General features: G+C 44.4%; 1 protein-coding gene and 1 long non-coding RNA gene across 6 annotated transcripts in view; one reads left to right on the forward strand and one right to left on the reverse strand.

Moving 5' to 3' along the window:
- LOC122930596 (beta-1,4-galactosyltransferase 3-like) overlaps positions 1-19,831 on the reverse strand; it is a 137,410-nt gene that overhangs the window by 111,948 nt on the left and 5,631 nt on the right. The gene's annotated exons all lie outside the window — the stretch shown is intronic.
- LOC122930597 lies at positions 11,408-19,738 on the forward strand. Its single transcript, XR_006388150.1, has 3 exons — positions 11,408-11,664; positions 18,003-18,061; positions 18,449-19,738. It is a non-coding gene; the product is annotated as an uncharacterized LOC122930597 (long non-coding RNA).

The raw sequence follows: 19,831 nt of genomic DNA on the forward strand, positions 1-19,831 counted from the left end.
GAAAACTCTTTGAATGAGAAGGTGTGTCCAAACTTTTGGTCTGTACTGTATATGTTTTTGGGTCTCCATTTTCTGAAAGCCATATATTTTTTTTTATTATTATTTGGGCGATTGTCTTAGGTACAGTGTTATTTTTTGCCGGATGAGGTGACGGTTTGATTGGTACTATGTTGGGGCACATATGACTTTTTGATCGCTTGGAATTATAATTGTGATGCAAGGTACAAAAATGGCTTATTTTGGCAGTTTTTATTTTATTGTTTTAAATGGTGTTCACCTGAGGGGTTAGGTCATGTGATATTTTTATAGAGCTGGTCTTTCCGGACACTGCAATACCTAATTTGTATACTTTTATTTTTTTATTTAACTTTAACACAATAAAAGCATTTTAGAAAAATAAAAAAACATGTTTTTCTGAAAGCCATATTTTCATTTTTTGGGTGATTGTCTCATGTAGGGGCTCATTTTTGCGGGATGAGGTGACGGTTTGATTGGTACCATTTTGGGGTACATACGACTTTTTTGATCACCTTAAACCTTTTTTTGTGAAATGAAGTGGGCAAAATATCAATTCCATCATTTTTTATGGCGTTCACCGTCCGGGGAAAGTAACATGACCATTTCATAGATCAGGTCATTATGGACGTGGTGATATCAAACATGTGTAGTATATTTTATTTTATAAATTTAACAATTATAAATGTGCGGCTAAAAGAAGAAATTGGATTTTTTTTATTTTACCTTTTTTTTAAAAAGGACCCAGACCCACTTGGTTCTTGAAGATCCAGTGGGTCTGATGCCTCTATAATCCACTGCAGTACAGTATACTGCAGTTTTTTTGTGACTTTACACTTAGCCTGATCAGGCTCCTGCCTATACCATAGCAAGCCGGAAGCCTGTGAAGGCGCCCGTAACCATCAGGATGCTGCCACAGTAGAGCAGTAGCCCGATGGGGGAGGGAGTCCCCTCCCTCTGTGAAACTATCAATCGGGTTGCTGCAATGGCACAGCAGCAACCCAATAGGAGAGGGAGCTCCCTCCCCGTTAACCCTTTCCATACAGCGGTCCCTATGGGCCGCGGTATGGAAGGGGTTAAACGGCAGACACCGATGTCAGCTGTCTCAAGCAGAGTGTCAACTGTATGTTCACTCTGCTAACCGCTTGGCTATCCCGAAACAGATTGGAGCGGGATCAGCAGCGCTGCCGCCAGCCATCCTGAAATTAGGGGGGGCACAATGAGTGCTGGAGGCTATGGGGGAGGGGGCGGGGATATTATATATACACACAATTTTAGAAGGTTCTGATCACAGACTGTGGGGATCAGAACCTTTCAGGCGGCATTAGGATCGCCCTCATTGGTCCCAGGTCAGTTAGCTGAGCTCCCTGGCAGTGTGTAACAGCTGGGGTCTCAGCGTGGTCACCATGTCTGCAGACATGGTGACAGTTTAATGCCATGATGTGTATACTAGTCATGGAGCAGGGCCTTGCATTCGGGTACAGCTAGAACTGTTAAAACAGAGTGCAAAAATAGAGAAAAATATCGCTACAATAAAATTTAACTAATGTTAAAATAAAAAGGTTGTTGAAATACTGTTTTCTGCTACAAATAGTTAGATACAGCGATGCTGTTTTTATACGACGTGGTAAAACATGGAGATAGATAGATGCAAAGATCACACAGCACTCCAAAAACAACAGAATTTTTATTCCCCCATGTGGCAAAAAAAGCTACGTTTCAGCTCAACAATAGAGCCTTTCTCAAGCAAAAAACACCAGTACAGAGTGATATATAGGTATATATTCTAAACAATTCATCAAATCAATATACATAACATCGGTTTATAATTAATCTGCAAATACATATTATAATGATAAAAACAGTGATAGTTACAAAATATTAAAAATAATTGAGAAAAGTGTTACATGATATACAAAATTCATTAATATATAGATCATAAAGTGCATAATAGTGAACAGCTTTGTTGATACCCCAATATAAAAACCATAATCAGGGGGCGGAAAACAAGGGAGAGGAAGACATGTAATCATACCCAACAGGTGGATCAGAAATCTCGTGTTGGGGGTGTGGCCTGCAGCGCGAGGTGGATGGCCGCACTGTAAAGGAGCCCTGCTAACTTTTCCCCATAAAACGACTTCAAAGCTTGTCTAGAGGGGCATCCCTCTCCGAACACCAAGCCGGCACTATCAGCGACTGCTATGATGACCCATAAGAGGTCCAACCGCTTGGAGATTCGCTGTTTGACAGACTTTTACACGCTGTTTGACAGACTTTTACACGCTGTTTGACAGACTTTTACAGCACAGGAGCCTGGCAGTGGCGCGCTCCCGGCGCGGCCTTCTCCCCAGAGTCTGCAATTTGATGAGCAAAGATCTACTGCAGTGGTGGAGGTTCACTCACCTCCACGCCAGAAGACACAGAGACCCCCTTCCTCTTCAGGCTCAGACAGAGAGAGAAGTGAGGACGCCTGCCCGACACACCGGAGCAACAAAGACAGCGGGAAGCGGCATATGCTGATGCAGGAGATAAAATGGCGCCTGATTCTGCGGCGAGTGTCCCAGAGGTCAATTCGCCACGTGGTCTCCCTCAGAGGCCTTCTGTGCCTGCAAACTCAACCAACCCTCTCCACACCGAACTTGCTTTAGCAGATGATCCCATGCATGACTTCCCCCGCTTCAGATGAAGCTGCGTCAGAGGGAGTCTTAAAAGCCATGATGTCTGCCCTGCACCGCTCCCTTAAATCTCAGCTCCACCGGGTAGCCTCAGCCATTACTTGTCCATAGACGACATTGGCACGAGAGTAGACCACATAGAAAATAAGATAAGCGAGCTTACCAACTCCCATAATGAGCTAATTGATGCTCACTATTCTTTGGAAGAAGTGGCCCTCTTGAAATTAAAATGGCCAACCTGGAGGACAGGAATAGGCGTAAAAACCTGAAATTCAGAGGTATTCCAGATTCGGTGCCGTCTCCGGACCTCAATAGATACCTGCAAGACCTTCTGCATGCTGCCTTACCAGATGTAGATCCTCAGTTTTTTCTCATTGATCGTGCCCATTGTCTCCCAAACCGAAGCATGTAGCGGAAGCTCTCCCTAAAGAGGTGATTGCTAGAATTCATTTTTATCATATCAAGGAGGACTTAATCTCTGCGGTGAGAAGAAAGAAGGGTCTACCACATCCTTACCAGAAAATACAAATTTATTCAGACCTCTCATGCTACACCACAAGCAAGGAAAAACCTCTCTCCTGTAACCAGTGTCCTGAGAGAGAAGAAAATGGTCTACAGGTGGGGTTTCCCGCTCAAGCTATTGATCTACAAAGATAGCAAAATCCATGTTTTAAAAACTTGGATGAAGGGGTAAGCCTTTTAAAGGAGTGAACATCCCGGTTCCCTCCACTGGGGGAAGGGGAAATCACCATAATACGAAGAATCCTTCTCGTCTGCCGCCGGATTGGTCTACTGTGGGAGATTGATTACTCCATGTCTAGGTGAATTGGGATGGTCCTACGGACTTTAACTGCCTCCGGACCGCCTAATGCAGGATTGCGTTCTGGCGGCAGTCGATCTGTTCCTCCTTTACGCACCGGCACGTCATCTCGCGAGACTCGAGGTTCCCTGTGAACGCGCGCACATAGGAGAATCGGGAGGTACACGAGTGCATCTACAGCCTGCCAGCAGCGATCATTCGCTGGCAGGCTGTAGATGCCATTTGTTTTAACCATTGAAAGGTATATCAGACGCTGTTTTGCTAATGGTGTCTGATATACCTGCTACCTGGTACTCTGGTCGATCCCAGCAAAAGGGACCACTACCAGAGGACACAGGCAGCTCTGTAAGTAGCACCAAACACCACTACACTACACTCCCCTCCCCCCTGTCACTTATTAACCCCTGATCACCCCCCTGTAAGGCTCCATTCAGACGTCTGTATGTGTTTTGCGGATCCCCAAAACACGGACACCGGCAATGTGCTTTCCGCATTTTGCGGATCCGCACATTGCCAGAACTATATAGAAATTGCCTTTTCCTGTCCGCAATTGCGGACAAAAATAGGACATGTTCTATGGGCTCTACAAAAAACGCAGTGTTCGCCCGATCAGGCCTGATCTTGTGCGCACACTTGCGTTCAGTCCGCCCCACCGCAGGGAGAGAATTTTTTTTTCTGATCACTGCAAAAACACCGTAAAATCGCTGCGGCGCTATAAAAAGATCACTTTTGAGGGGCATGGCGAGTTCATAGATTTTTTTTTTGGGCACAAGTTAGCAGAAATAGATTTTTTTTATTTTTATTTTTTTCTTACAAAGTCTCATATTCCACTAACTTGTGACAAAAAATAAAATCTCACATGAACTCACCATACCCCTCACGGAATCCATATGCGTAAATTTTTTTAGACATGTATAGTCCAAACCTCTTCTCACGCTTTAGGGCCCCTAAAATGCCAGGGCAGTATAAATACCCCACAATTGACCCCATTTTGGAAAGTAGACACCCCAAAGTATTTCGTGAGGGGCATGGCGAGTTCCTAAAATATTTATACTGCCCTGGCATTTTAGGGGCCCTAAAGCGTGAGAAGAAGTCTGGAATCCAAATGCCTAAAAATGCCCTCCTAAAAAGGTATTCATTGGAATTTGGGCCCCTAGGCTGCAAATAAGTGTCACACATGTGGTATCGCCGTACTCAGGAGAAGTAGGGCAATGTGTTTTGGGGTGTATTTGTACATATACCCATGCTGGGTGAGAGAAATCTCTCTAAAAGACAACTTTTCCCATTTTTTTTTATACAAAGTTGTCATTTGACAGATATTTCTCTCACCCAGCATGGGTATATGTAAAAATACACCCCAAAACACATTGCCCTACTTCTTCTGAGTACGTTGATACCACATGTGTGACACTTTTTTGCAGCCTAGGTGCACAAAGGGGCCCAAATTCTAAAGAGTATATTTACGATTTCACAGGGCATTTTTTACGCATTTGGATTCCAAACTACTTCTCACGCTTTAGGTCCCCTAAAATGCCCGGGCAGTATAACTACCCCACGAGTGACCCCATTTTGGAAAGAAGACACCCCAAGGTATTCCGTGAGGGGTATGGTGGGTTCATGTAAAATTTAATTTTTTGTCACAAGTTAGTGGAATACGAGACTTTGTAAGAAAAAATAAAAAAATAATATATGAATAAATCATTTTCCGCTAACTTGTGACAAAAAATAAAAAAACTTCCATGAACTCAGTATGCCCATCAGCAAATACCTTAGGGTGTCTACTTTCTGAAATGGGGTCATTTGTGGGGTTTTTCTACTGTCTGGGCATTGTAGAACCTCAGGAAACATGACAGGTGCTCAGAAAGACGGAGCTGCTTCAAAATGCGGAAATTCACTTTTTTGTACCATAGTTTGTAAACGCCATAACTTTTACCCAAACCAATAAATATACACTTGCATTTTTTTTATCAAAGACATGTAGAATAAGTTGAGAAAAATGTATATAGAAATGTAGTTTTAGCTGAAAAATTTTACAACCGAAAATGAAAAATCTTTTTTTTGCAAAAATTTTGATTAATATAAAAAAAAAAAAAAAAAAAATTGGAGTAAAAATGTCAGCAGCAATGAAATACGACCAAATGAAAGCTCTATTAGAAGAAAAGGAGGTAAAATTCATTTGGGTGGTAAGTTGTATGACCGAGCAATAAACTGTGAAAGTAGTGTAGTGCAGAATTGTAAAAAGTGGTCTGGTCATTAAGGGGGTTTAGGCTAGGGGAGCTGAGGTGGTTAATTCATCTTAAGGGGGGGGGAAAGCTCCACAGTGAACTGAACCCCGTGAAGTTCTTATGATCCACAACATCTGAGTCCCTGTTAAAGAATAATGTTCTATATTATGTGTCTGTTTCACGTCGCTTTGTCTTTATTTCTGTGGGTCTCCAAATACCTTTTTTCCCTATTGGCAGTTCACAGTATCAGGTGCTTTTATACTACTTAGAGCATCCTTAAGATAGGTTCGGTATGGCGGTTAAAATGCTGTCAATTAATGTTAAAGGTCTGAACTCCCCTTACAAGAGGGCTTCATTATGGAAGGAGGCCAGTCTTAACCAGGCTGACCTAGTGTGCTTGCAAGAGACTCATTTTGCTAAACTAAAGCACCCAACATTTTCACAAAGGTTTTTCCTAAAGTATTTCTGGCTAATTCAGACAAAAAGAAAGCTGGCGTGGCCATTGTGGTGATGGACCCCCTAAGCATTCAGATAGACGAGGCAATAGTAGATGGAGGCCGTTATATCATGCCAATAGCCAGGATAGGAACAGCTATTCTGACATTGGCAAATATTTTACGCTCCAAATAAATCTCAGATAAGTTTCTTGAACAAAATACTGAAAAAGATCAGGAGTGTCCAAAAAGGTTATTTACTTTTATCTGGAGACTTTAATATCATTCCTGACAGAATGATTGATTCCACAGGAAGCGGAAGGACTCCTTCCCCTACCATTAGTAAATGGTTGGGAGATTCCAGCTTATATGATACCTTCCGATGTCTGAATGCTTGATCACGGGAGTTTACTTACTATTCCCCACGCCATAGATCTTTTTCTCGTATTGACTTAGCTGTTGTGGATAGACCTCTGCTCTCTAGAGTATGCTCGGCCAAGATAGGAATAACTTCTTGGTCTGACCATGCTCCGATCTTCTCTACCGTTTCCATATCTCCGGTCTCCTCCTGCTCAGACATCACAAACTACAAGAAGGTCAAAACGGAGTCCTGTTTAACAGATATTTTCGCTTTAATAATGTAGAAAATATTAGTCCTTTCCTTCTAACCCTAGCTCACAAGGCTACTATAAGAGGAACTCTCCTAAAACAAGGTTTGCATTTTAAAAAACGTAAAGAAGCTAAACTAACTTCACTATTGCTAGAAATCTCCAAATTAGAAGGCATGCTACGGGACAATCCCTCACTAGGCTCACACAGGTCATTAATGTCTCTCCGACACAAAGTTCACTCTATTCTACAAATTGATTACAAGCGTCAAATTACCTCCCTACGCATGTTCTATTACTGATCTTATAATAAACCTAGCAGGTTAATAGCGAGAAAAGTGAAACCAATTGTGCAAAAATCTAACACATACCATACATATTAGATGTTGATGGCGTCACCAAACTTTATTACCCCAAAGATATAGCAGATGCTTTGAGCAGGGCTTGACAAATTTCCTTGGAATCTAGGAGCCAGCTAAAAAAGTTAGGAGCCGTTTTTTTTTTACCTTATAAAGCCTTATTTTCAGCGACAAAAATAACACCTCTTAAATTAACATATAAAGAAGTCTAGAACCAAACAACATGGGCATTGTTTATAATCCCTGCGCTGTGACGTCACTGTGTGTATAATCCCTGCGCTGTGACGTCACTGTGTGTATAATCCCTGCGCTGTGACGTCACTGTGTGTATAATCCCTGCGCTGTGACGTCACTGTGTGTATAATCCCTGCGCTGTGAAGTCACTGTGTGTATAATCCCTGCACTGTGACGTCACTGTGTGTATAATCCCTGCGCTGTGAAGTCACTGTGTGTATAATCCCTGCGCTGTGACGTCACTGTGTGTATAATCCCTGCGCTGTGAAGTCACTGTGTGTATAATCCCTGCGCTGTGACGTCACTGTGTGTATAATCCCTGCGCTGTGACGTCACTGTGTGTATAATCCCTGCACTGTGACGTCACTGTGTGTATAATCCCTGCGCTGTGAAGTCACTGTGTGTATAATCCCTGCACTGTGAAGTCACTGTGTGTATAATCCCTGTGCTGCAGCTGACAGAACTGAGATCCCTTCCCCAGGATGTTTGGTCCGGGCTCATTCATCTCATAGAACTGCAGCTATGAAATCCACAGCGTATTGCAGCCAATACCAGCAAAATGGATAAGATTTTACCAACAATCCTCACACTTCATAAAATCCACACGGAAATGAACGTACTGTGCACATTTCAAATCCGCACCGTGGTAATATAGGATTTCACCGTGTGTAACTGATCGTGGCTGAATTCCACACGCTACATGTAGAGTTTGATAAAAATCCACAACAGGTAATACTCTGTGGAAAGTATTTCCATTGGAATTACCCTAGGAATACTGAGGAGGCCTTCCAGCTCTCTCATGGATTGTCACCCAGCTTTCCTGGTCTCGTAGTCCTGAGGAGAACATATCTCACTACGGGAACATATAGAGAAGTTATCAGAGGATTTAGCCATTCAGGAGTCTTATGGCAGCTCCTAGGAGACCTGTGTGGTATACAGCCTGTCACCCAGCTTTCCTGGAGACCTGTGTGGTATACAGCCTGTCACCCAGCTTTCCTGAGGAGAATATATCTCAGTACGGGAACATATAGAGAAGTCATCAGATGATTTGGCCATTCAGTAGTCTTAGTTCTCATAGGAGCTCCAACCCGGCTTTCCAAGACTCCTGAATGGGTAAATCATATGAGATAACGTATCTAAATGTTCCTATACTGAGATATATTCTCCTCAGGAGACCAGGAAAGCTGGGTGACAGACAGCCTGTATACCACACAGCTCTCCTAGGAGCTGGCCCCCCCCGGCTTTCTGTGTGATATACAGGCTATCACCCAGCTTTCCTAGAAAGGGATAGAACTAAGAAATGGCCGCATGGTAACTGCAGGGATGGTGCAGGAATGGCCACCAGTTGTGGCTAGCAGGAGCTCCGGCCTAATGACGGCAGCAGGTATGCAGCTCCCCGCTGGGTTCATGGCCGTAGCAGGCAGACATTACAAACTTTGAGCCTGGAGGATAAGAGCAGAGCGCATCATTTACCGCCGCAGAGCCGGCAGTGCAGGGACCTGGCAGCACTTGGTGCCTTGGGATGTTGCGCTGCTGCTGTATACAGCAGGAGGAATGATGGGCTGATTGTCTTACCTCCACTTGTCAGCGAGTGCAGCGCCGCTACCTGGGCTCCCGCTCTCCTGTACTAACTAATCTTCCCCCGCCGAGGCTCTCTCACTGGGACACGGGCTCCGATATCTGCTGGACAGTTATCACATAAGTACCGGCCGGAGTTCGCCATTTTCAACTGCCCTGGAGATGACGCACGGCGACTTAAGCACGCTGCGACTGCTAGACGGCGAGAGAGAGTGGCCAAACCACGATGGAGCCGAAAGCTGAGGGGTACGGGCAGGGTGGCAGTCCGAACCTGGGCGCACGTGATTAAAAAAAAAAAAGTTTCATTTTGCTCCTCGCGGTCCTAACTCTCCAGTGGCTGCGCTGGGCCTATTTCAAGCAGGGGCGAATACCCAGGCGCCAGGACAAAATTCCTAGTCGCCATGGCGACCTGGCGCCTGGGATTTGTCGAGCCCTGGCTTTGAGCACGTATTCGAGAAGATTATCCAATTTAAAAATTGGACCCTTTGACACCACAACCCACGACTGAGAAAATAGCGTCCTTCTTGGATGCTATCCATCTTCCTTCCTTAACTGATGGCCAACTTACTGCCCTTAACTCCGCTATCACACAAACGGAAGTCCAGGCAGCTATAAAAACCTTAAACTGAATAAAGCCCCAGGGCCGGATGGCTTCTCAAATGAATATTATCAAAATTTATGCTTCAACGCTGCTTCCCCATCTAGTAGATATGTTCGATGCTGTCCTAAACGGATACCACTGGTACCACTCTTGTCTGATGTGCCCATTTTGGTGAGGTTTCACCCCTCTGAAGAGGCATGTCCTCTCCTTTATGTGGTGTACAGGTTAGCAGTCTTTTTGAGCCTTACAAGGTCCGTATTGGCTCTTACTAACAGTGTGGGCAGCTCGCCAGATTCCAATACGGCGATGCGCACATTACCACCTAACCGATATACCGCACACAAGATGAATGGGTGGATAGCGTTGAATATCGCAGGCGTTGAATATCGCTGCACGTCACTTCCTGCTTTCACATACAGATGACGCAACCTGGAGCATGCGTGCCGTGACAAGCTGTACACAGAGTGTGGCGTCACAACACACGACATTTCTGATCCACCTGTTGGGTATGATTACATGTCTTCCTCCCCCTTGTTCTCCGCCCCCCTGATTATGCTCTTTATATTGGGGTATCAACACAGCTGTTCACCATTATGCACGTTATCTATATATTTATGAATTTTGTATATCATGTAACACTCATCCTTTTTTATATTTTTTTATGTAACGATCACTGTTTTTAGCGCTATTTATAAAAAGTATTTGCAGATTAGGGCTGCAACAATTAATCAAAGTTATCGATAATATTCGATACAGGATTCGTTGTCAACGAATCCTGTTATCGAATAATCTGCCGATTCGTTGCTATGCGGGTGGTTTACTTTAACTTTAAATCAGCGCATCTTTATTACCTTACAATGAAGCTCCAGTAATAGGCAGAGCGGGCGACGGTGTAACGTCACTTACTCAAGTGGGCGGAGCAGGCGCGTCATGTGAGTAAGTGACGTTACGCCGCCGCCCGCTCTGACTGTTACCGGCGCTTCATTGTAAGGTAATAAAGATGCGCTGATTTAAAAGTTAAAGTATAAGCTACTGCCAGGCCGGGGCCGTTATGGGGAGGGGGGGGGGGGGGGGGAATCTGTGAATTACACACAGCAATAGATGCTATATAGTGCCACCCACAGGTCCTCCTCCCCATAACAGCGCCACCCACAGGTCCCCCTCCCCATAACAGCGCCACCCACAGGTCCCCCAACACGGTGCCATCCACAGATCCCTCATAACAGTGTCTCATCCACAATCAGTTTTTATATAGCCTTTGAACATAATTTTTTAAGTAAAATCATATAAACCCTTGTGTCATTTTGGTGTTTTTTCCCCGATTAATCAATGAAATCAACAACTAATTGATTATTCAAAATAGTTAGCTGCAGCCCTATTGCAGATTGATCAATTATGCAGTTAGACACCGATGTTTTGTACTGTATATTGATTTGATGAATTGTTTAATATATACATATATTACTCTGTACTGGTGTTCTTTGCTTGAGAAAGGCTCTATTGTTGAGCCGAAACATAGCTTTTTTGCCACATGGGTGAATAAAAATTCTGTTATAGTGCTGTCCGATCTTTGTTTTTACATTTTGGCATTGAGCACATTCCCTGGGACATAGCACCCGCCCTAAGTTTATTTGCTCGGTGCAGAGACAGACCCATATTGTCAATATTTATATTAAATATAACTATACAAAATGTAACGCCTCGTAACACATGTACAATCTCTTTGCAGGCACGCTGGAAGAGGAAATTCAGCAGACCACCCCACCCTGTTCTATTTTTATAAATGCTAAGTTTAAGATCCTCTTTCTGATAAATATGTTACATTTCTTCTGTCTTTGTGGTTTTATGTGAGCACGGCTGTTGGGCATCTACCAATAATCATGGTATAAGATTGTCTGCTAAAAGTTCAATAAAAGTAGATTACAACCATTGTGCATCAGCCTTCTCTGTGCACATTACGCTATTTGAATTCAGAACCCATAGGTCATAGACGCAGGGGTAATTGCCCTCACAAAACTTGGCGCCCAACGTAGGGCTGGACTAATCGGCTGTCCCTAGACACCCTGATAACCACGGTCAGAGGACATACAGATCCACTTAAAGCAGCACTGCAAGGTAAGATACTTTATTTTGCTAAAATCTGTGCCTCATCTCCTGTCTGTCCAAATCGGTGTGGAGTTGGAGTCTAAAAAGCTGATTTACAGTCCAGCCTGTTTTTGTTAAAGAACTCTAAAGAGATGATAATCCTATGATTATTGGGTAAGACTTTTGACTATGACGTTTGACACAGTAAACTGGGATTGCTGACATAGATATCTGTGGTCGGGTATGTTTTGCGGAAAATAACTAAGAACACCAAAAAGGGAAATCAGGAGCCCTGGAACCCCCTGAGAGGTTGAATAAGCCGAGGCCCAGTGCAGAATACACTAGGTATATAGTGGGGAAGTTCTATAGAAAACTGAGTTGGGTTCGCTGGAAAATTATATAATTACACTTACCGGTAATCAGATTTTCCAGACTCCACCACAGAGAGGAATCCACCCCCAGGGACGGGAAACCTACAGAATAAAAAAATGTGGAGCCTCTCTACCCCTTCAGTGGATTTCAGAGCAAGAGAGGGACTGCTACATTAATCATTCTGAACCAGCATATAGACAGTATAATCACTTTTTTTTGCTACTCCATGTGAACACACAGAACCCATCACCAAGGGAGGCAATTAGGAAGGGTGCTGTCGTGGGGTCTGGAAAATTTGATTACCGGTAAGCGTAATCATCATTTTTCCCCTCCCCACGACAGCACCACAGAGAATCAGAGGAATAGAACCCTTCCTAGGGAGGGACCACCGCCTGTAAAACTTTTCTACCGAAAGATAGATCAGAGGAAGAGTGCAGATCCAAGCGGTAGTGAGGGAAAAAAGGTACAAGGCAAAGACCACGTGGCTGCCTTACAAATCTGCTCAATTGAAGGCCCCGACCTGTCAGCCCAAGAAGTGGAAACAGAGCGAGTACAGTGAGCCTTCAACGAGACAGACCTTCCTCAAAGTAGGATTGTATAATACCCAGCCTAAGCAATCTAGACAAGGTACTTTTGGTAGCCTTCTTCCCTTTAAAAAGAGAGTGAACAAAGCAGAAGACTTTCTCCATCCTTCCGTAACAGATATTGCAACAAGCATCTCCAGACATCTAGAGTATGAAATGCCATTTCCCCAGAATTTTTAGGATGGACACAAAAAGGAAGAATTGTTTCTTGGGACCTATGAAATTTAGAGGACACTTTAGGTTAAAAAAAAAAGCCAGATCAGGTTGAATAATGACTCATCCAGAACTCTAGTGAAGGGAGAATTAATGGAAATAGCCTGCAACTCTTATTCTTCTAGCAATGGTGAGGGCTACCAATAAAACTATTTTGTAAGCAAGATGTTTTATGCTAGCAGAATCCAGGGGTTCAAAGGGTGCCTTGGTTAAGGAATTAAGCACAAGATTAAGGTCCCACGGTGGGACCCTGGGGGATAAGACTGGAGTCATCCCATCAACCGCTTTAAAGGGTTTCTACCACTTCAGTTTGACCAAATTAGCTTTCAGACACTAGCAATCTGCTAGTGTCCTATCTCCATAACCATGCAATTCTCAGACCTTTGTGTGGAGCAGTTTCATAAAAAAACTAACTTTTATTCCTATGCAAATGAGCCTCTAGATGCTATGGGGGCGTCTTTTCAGCACCTAGAGGCTCGGTCTACTCACACTGTATGCCGCCCAGCTCGTCCGTCAAGCCCGCCCATCTCATCTTGAATGCCTGCCTCCATCACAGCCATCGGACGAAGTCACGCGCCTGCGCCGTTCACTTCTGTTTTCGGCATAGGCGCAGTGAGTGAAGGCCGCTCTCCTGATGCCGGCTTCCTCACCGTGACGTAGTTGGCGCAGGCGCAGTGAGGAATCCGGCACCAGGAGCGTATCATTTACTCACTGTGCCTGCGCCAGGCATTCAAGACGAGATGGGCGGGCTTGACGGACGAGCGGGGTGGCATACAGTGTGAGTAGACCGAGCCTCTAGGTGCTGAAAAGACACCCCCATAGCACCTAGAGGCTCATTTGCATAGGAATAAAAGTTAGTTTTTTAATGAAACGGCTCCACACAAAGGTCTGAGAATTGCATGGTTATGGAGATCAGACACTAGCAGATTGCTAGTGTCTGAAAGCTCATTCGGTCAAACTGAAGTGGTAGAAACCCTTTAAAAAAATCTAATGATCCATGGATTAGAGGCAAAGTTTTGTTCAAACAGTACTGACAGGGCAGAGACCTGTACTTTAAGAGTACTCTTTGCCAGACCTAATGATACAGTTCTTAAAAAAAATTCCAGGACCTGGGAAATAGGGACAGATCAGGGTAAATTTTTTGGGTTAAGTTTACTAAAATCTATATATTGTTCTGGATTGAACCAAATAGATCCATTACCGGCATGTGAATTGTTCAGGGACCACTTCCCTAGCTTCAAGGAGTACCTGCTTAGGAAGTCTGCGTGAACATTCTCCTTGCCTTTTATATGGAGAGCAGATACATGACTGACTTGTTTTTCTAAAGTTTCTAGCAACCTTCTCGCCTCCCACCCTAGGGTTATCGATCTTGTTTTCCCCTGGTGATTAACATACGCCACTGTCACCTGATTGTCTGAGAGAATCCTCACGTGACCCGTGCCAAGAAGGGACTGAGAAGCTTTCACGGCCAGCCTTACCGCCATTAATTCTTTCCGATTGGAAGAGAATAATCTCTGACTTGGGGACCACAGACCCTGAAAACTGTACTCTTGAATATGGGCCCCCCACCCCCCAAGGGCTTGCATCCATGGTCAGGACAATAGGATCTGGATACGACCAAGGGACTAGCTGAAATAGATTGTCCCTGTCCAGCCACCAGGATAGACCCTTTACTGTCATGTTTGTATTTTTTGAAGGCTGTTAAAATCTCTGACTAACTGGCGGGAGTGAAGTTGTGCCCAATCCACTGCAGGGATGAAGGAAACTAGAGACCCCCAGAACCGACATTGCCTTCCGAAGAGTCAGAGAGGTGGAGGAAAGTGACCTGATCTGTTTCCAAATTTTTGAATTTTTTTTCCTCTAGAAGATATACTCTGTTTCTAAATTCAAAACCAGGCCTAGAAAACTCTGTATTTTTAACCTGGATTTTTTGCAGTTTATTATCCACCCTAGTTCTTGAAAAGTCTGTACAACCATCTGAACGTTCTTTTTGCAATTGAGTCGGGAATCCGCTATGATCAAAAAATCGTCCAGGTATGGAACTAGCAACACGTTCTTGATCCTTAGGAATGAAACCATTTCTGCAACTACTTTCATGAATATCCTTGGGGCCATGGACAGGCCAAAGGGCAACGCCTGGAACTGATATTGTAGAATGTGACCTTCCATCAGAATCGCCACCCTGAGGTATTTCTGAAATTCTTGGTGCATAGGAATATCAAAAATAGGCACCTTTTAAATCTATCACTGCCATGAAACAATGAGGAAAAAGAAGCAGGACCGTATTCCTCATTGTCTCCATTTTGAACTTTTTGTACACCAGAAAAAGATGGGAGAAGTAGCCTTCGGATTGTTCTTCTAGGGGAATAGGAATCAGGACATCTTTTATAAGGTCTAATACTTCCTTTATTATGGGAAAACAGCCCTTTACACAAATGCTTTTTGTAATAACGAACCTTTGCGGAGGGAAGGAAAGGAATTCTGGTTTTAGACCTGAACGAATGACCTCCAAGACCCAAGGCCCCGCCATCTTTTCCCAGGCAGACTTGAAGAATTTTAGCCTTCCTCCCATTCTTGACCTGGCGTCATTGTTGAGGTTGTTTCTTATTTGTAGAGGAAGAGTTTCCAAATAGGAATCCTCTTCCCCCCCCAAATTCTTAGATCTAAATATCTGGTCCTCATCTCTGACTGGTCTTCTACCTGCATTATTCCTATAGGGATGAAAAAACTGCCTATTCTTAGAACCAAATACCCCAGAAGGGTTAGGGACCGGAAACCTTCTCTTCCCATCGGTTGCTTTCTCTCTAATAGGTCATCTAGCTCAGGACCAAAAAAATAATAAAATAAATAAAAAATAAAAAATTCTCCCTGGCAGGGGAGGCCACATAACCTTTGTTTAGAGCAGGCATCTCAAACTGCAGCCCTCCAGCTGTTGTAAAACTACAACTCCCACAATGCCCTGCTGTAGGCTGATACCTGTAGGCTGTCCGGGCATGCTGAGAGTTGTAGTTTTGCAACAGCTGGAGGGCCACAGTTTGAGATGCCTGGTTTCCTGGTTTAGAGGCTATATCCCCCCCCCCCCACACACACACACACACACACACACACACACACACACACACACCAAATCTTCAGCCAAAGGGCCCTTCGAGCGGAATTGGTAAGGGATGCCGACTGAGCACTCAGCTTGATAGAATCGACTGAAGCATCTATTAAGAAGTCAGCCGCTTTTTGTAGAGTGGGCAAGGAAGATAAAATGTGTTCCCTAGGGGATCTCTCTTAAATTGCACTTCCAGTTGCTGCAACCAAAGAGCCAGTGTTCTAGCCGTAACAGTAGCGGCTATAGCAGGGCAAAAAGATAATGTGGAGGCCTCCCATGCTCCCCTAAGGAAAGATTCAGCTTTTTTGTCTAAGGGTTCTTTAAGCATACCAGTATCCTCAAAAGGGAAGTGAAGATTTTTTCGAAGCCTTAGAGATGGCGACAAATTTTTGGGGCTTTCCCCCCAGTAGGAGGAGTTACCTTCCTCAAAAGGATACTTGCGCTTAAAGGACCTAGTAGCAAAGACTTTCTGGCCTGGCTTACTCCACTCCCTCTGATTTAGAGACATAATACTATTATGTACCGGGAAACAATAACCTTTCCTTTCTTGTAACCCTTCAAACAAACGGTCCGCTACTGATTTATCTTCTTTACCGTCCTCAATGTTCATGGTAGATCTTATGACCTTTAGTAAATTTATCCGTGTCTTCCGGAGGAAAAAAGGAATTAGCCATAATTTCATCTTCCAAAGAAGAACCAAAAGAAGACTACTCCTGTGGAGAGTCACTGTCGTCGGACGAGTAATTCTGAGATAAGTTCTAAATTTAGAACTTCTCCTTCACTGATGTTCTAGCCCTCTTGCTTGGCTTCCAGGGATTTTAATGAGGGATCTTATGTTTTCTAATAATGAAGGTGACTCGTCTGATATGGTCTTGTCGATGCAAGCCTGGCATAATTTCTTCCCATAAAAAGATAGCGATGTCCTACACAGCGCACACTTTGTTTTTTCTTTTTGCCAGCATCTTCTTAGGTTTAGGCTGGAAAAAAGACAATACAAAGGGCCCAAAATGAGATTGAGTATCATAAATGAGCCACTTACCCCAAGGAAGATTTACCAACTACCAGGATGGGATTCACCAATTCTCCCTCTGCAGATTCTTGTCCTTTCTTCCTCCATGGTAGAAAAATAGGAAGTAGGGAGCCTATTCACTAAGAATAAAAATTGAATAGTTAACCCTTAATCTGCAAATTACCTATAGAGAGGGATCATTTAGGGATCTCCGTACATTCAGTCAAGCGCAGACCGTCCTGTAATAGCTCTTGGTCTCTTACATACCGCAAAAGCGGCATCCCCCATTGAAAGCACGTCATCACGCGCACCGCATTACCACTCCTGGAAGACGCCGCCCACGTGACCCTGCTGGAAACGCGTCATCACGTCTTCCAGAAGTGACCTGGCGCTACGTCTCATGGCCGGAAGCGTCTCACACCGGGCCGCTATTCTCAGAAAAAAGTGCGGCAGAGCCTTGCCTCAAGGATTCCCGGATGTCGCGTCCGCTCCCGGATGGAGCATCCATGGGGCAGAGCTTTCCCTGAGAGGCAACCCACATGCCTGCCGCAAGATACAGAGGGCCCCTGGAGCACCTCCATATCCTAGAGTCCTGTCAGCCTGCCCAGCAGCACGATGGACCCCGGCAGTTACTGTCAGTCCTCTAGGGCCTCCTAGGAAACAGACCGATGGTAAGGAACCTAAAAGGAAAAAACTGTAGGTCTCCCACTCCAGGGACAGGAAACCACTGAAGGGGTAGAGAGGCTCCACCTTTTTATTCTGTAGGTTTCCTGTCCCTGGGGGTGGATCCCTCTCCCTCTGTGGTGCTGTCGTAAGGGAGGGGAAAAATATGCCTACCCAGAGCCCTCTACCCTATGATGGCTCAGGTGGCCCACTCAACTATCGAAAGGTGCCATGGTAAGTGTGGTTAATACAGGGTAGATTGCTCCAGGGTTCTCTGTGAACTGAATAACCCCGGTCAAGTGGTGAAGACTCCAAGCAAGCACAAACCAAGGCCACTTTACCCGTTTCAGAGACTGCAGATAGACTATATACAACTACCAAAGGTAGGAGTGTATGAATTCATTCTTGTGTGTTGATCTCTTTTCAGGTTCGCCGGAAGCCTTCCCGATAGCCAAAGCAAATGCCAAGAATACGGCAAAGAAACTGGTCAGTGAACTGATATGCATGTATGGTGTTCCTGAAGTTATTGAGTCAGATAGAGGTTCTCATCTCGCAGTTGAAGTGATGAGGGAAGGTTTGCAAGCATTAGGGGTGATCCAAGCTTTCAGAGATGTTGCGCGTTTGAATGGTTAAAAGGCCATGAGGGATATCCAGAGGCCCTGGACAGAGTGCTTGCCTCTGGCTCTATATTCAGTAAGGACTACCCCAAACAAGAGGACAGGGTTGTTTGAGATCCTGTTTGTAAGTGCCCCCAGGTTAGGGTTGTACTTTACCCAGCAGCTGCAGATTAATAATGACAGTCTGACCAGTTACATACGGGCCATCACAGAAAGGCTAGAATACACTATAAACAGGTGTTTGCTTCATTTCCAGATCCCGACTCAGAAGGAACTCAACTTGCAGCCCGGAGACTGGGTGGTGATAAATAGGCATATGAGAAAAGGACTATTTCCAAGATTCGATGGTCCATTTTAAGTACTGTTGACCACCCGCACCGTTGTAAAGGTTAAAGGAAAACCCAACTGGGTACACGCTTCTCACTACAAGAAAGTCTTGGAACCACAGGATGAAGATCCTCCTGCTGACAGTGGCTCTGACCCCGAGCGTGTCAGCAGTGTTCCGTCCACTGAATAATGAATGGGACAATGCTTTGATACGGCACCATCAGGTTCTGTTTGAAAGAATGAAATTGAGGGACTTTTGGATCTGTACTCAGCCCTGTGAGTTCAGCCAGTATGCCCTATTTCGCCGTGCCCCTCAGTTTTTCTGAATTGACTAAACTGGCCAACTCTACTATCATTTTCATAGGCATGAACTAAAAACAGGGAGGTACCCTTACCCGTTGCAGGATGGGCTGAGATCAGGGCCACCAGTTGATTATAGCTCTACCCCCTGGAACGAGAACATGTGGTGCAATGTGTCATGCTTTCCAAGTTAGACATACTGTTATTGTTTGGAAATACAGTCGAAAGTTATGTCTTTTAGTCCTCATGACAAATTCGGCTACAATGACTAACCCGAACAGCCTGGTGCAGTGTGTTGGTATAGATCCTGCAAAGGGTAAGAATTTGGCCTGCAGCAACCGTACCTCATTTGATTTCATTGCAGGAATAACCTCCAACTCCTCAGAGGGTCAGGAAAAGGGACCAAAACTGGCAGAAGGTGTCCGACTGGCCAAATTGATAACTCAGTTGTTAGTACGGTGGTTGCAGTCCCAAAAGATATATTCCTGGTCTGTGGGCATAAGGCCTACAAGTGGTTGCTCAGAAATGTCACTGGTTTATATCCAATGGCCCGGCTTACTCCTGCAACCTCTATAATACCCCATTCCGACATAGATATGTTTATTAATAAAGTTTGTAAGAAGGGAAAACAATATCGATATTATTGAGTGTATCTGTGGTACTGTTCCCCCTGAAGGGAATCCTTAGGGCAGAATAGGATTAGCTTGTTCTGAAGTACCTTTGGGCAGTAACAGTTCACAGATTTCTCAAAATGGGGGAATTGAGAGAGATAGAACTCCATCTTGTATATCCTACAATAAAGAAGATTACTGATTACAACCATTGCGTGTATCAGCCTTCTCTGTGCACATTACGCTATTTGAATTCGGAACCCATAATCATAAACGCAGGGGTAATTGCCCTCACAGTTCTCTTGTATTTATTGATGATGTGACTGCTGACTAAAGCAGCAGGATGAATTCTGAAGGGTTTCGGGCAATATTATCTGCTCATATCCAGCCCAATGCTTCAG

The sequence above is a fragment of the Bufo gargarizans genome, chromosome 3, assembly GCF_014858855.1.
Source record: "Bufo gargarizans isolate SCDJY-AF-19 chromosome 3, ASM1485885v1, whole genome shotgun sequence".
NCBI lineage: Eukaryota > Metazoa > Chordata > Amphibia > Anura > Bufonidae > Bufo > Bufo gargarizans.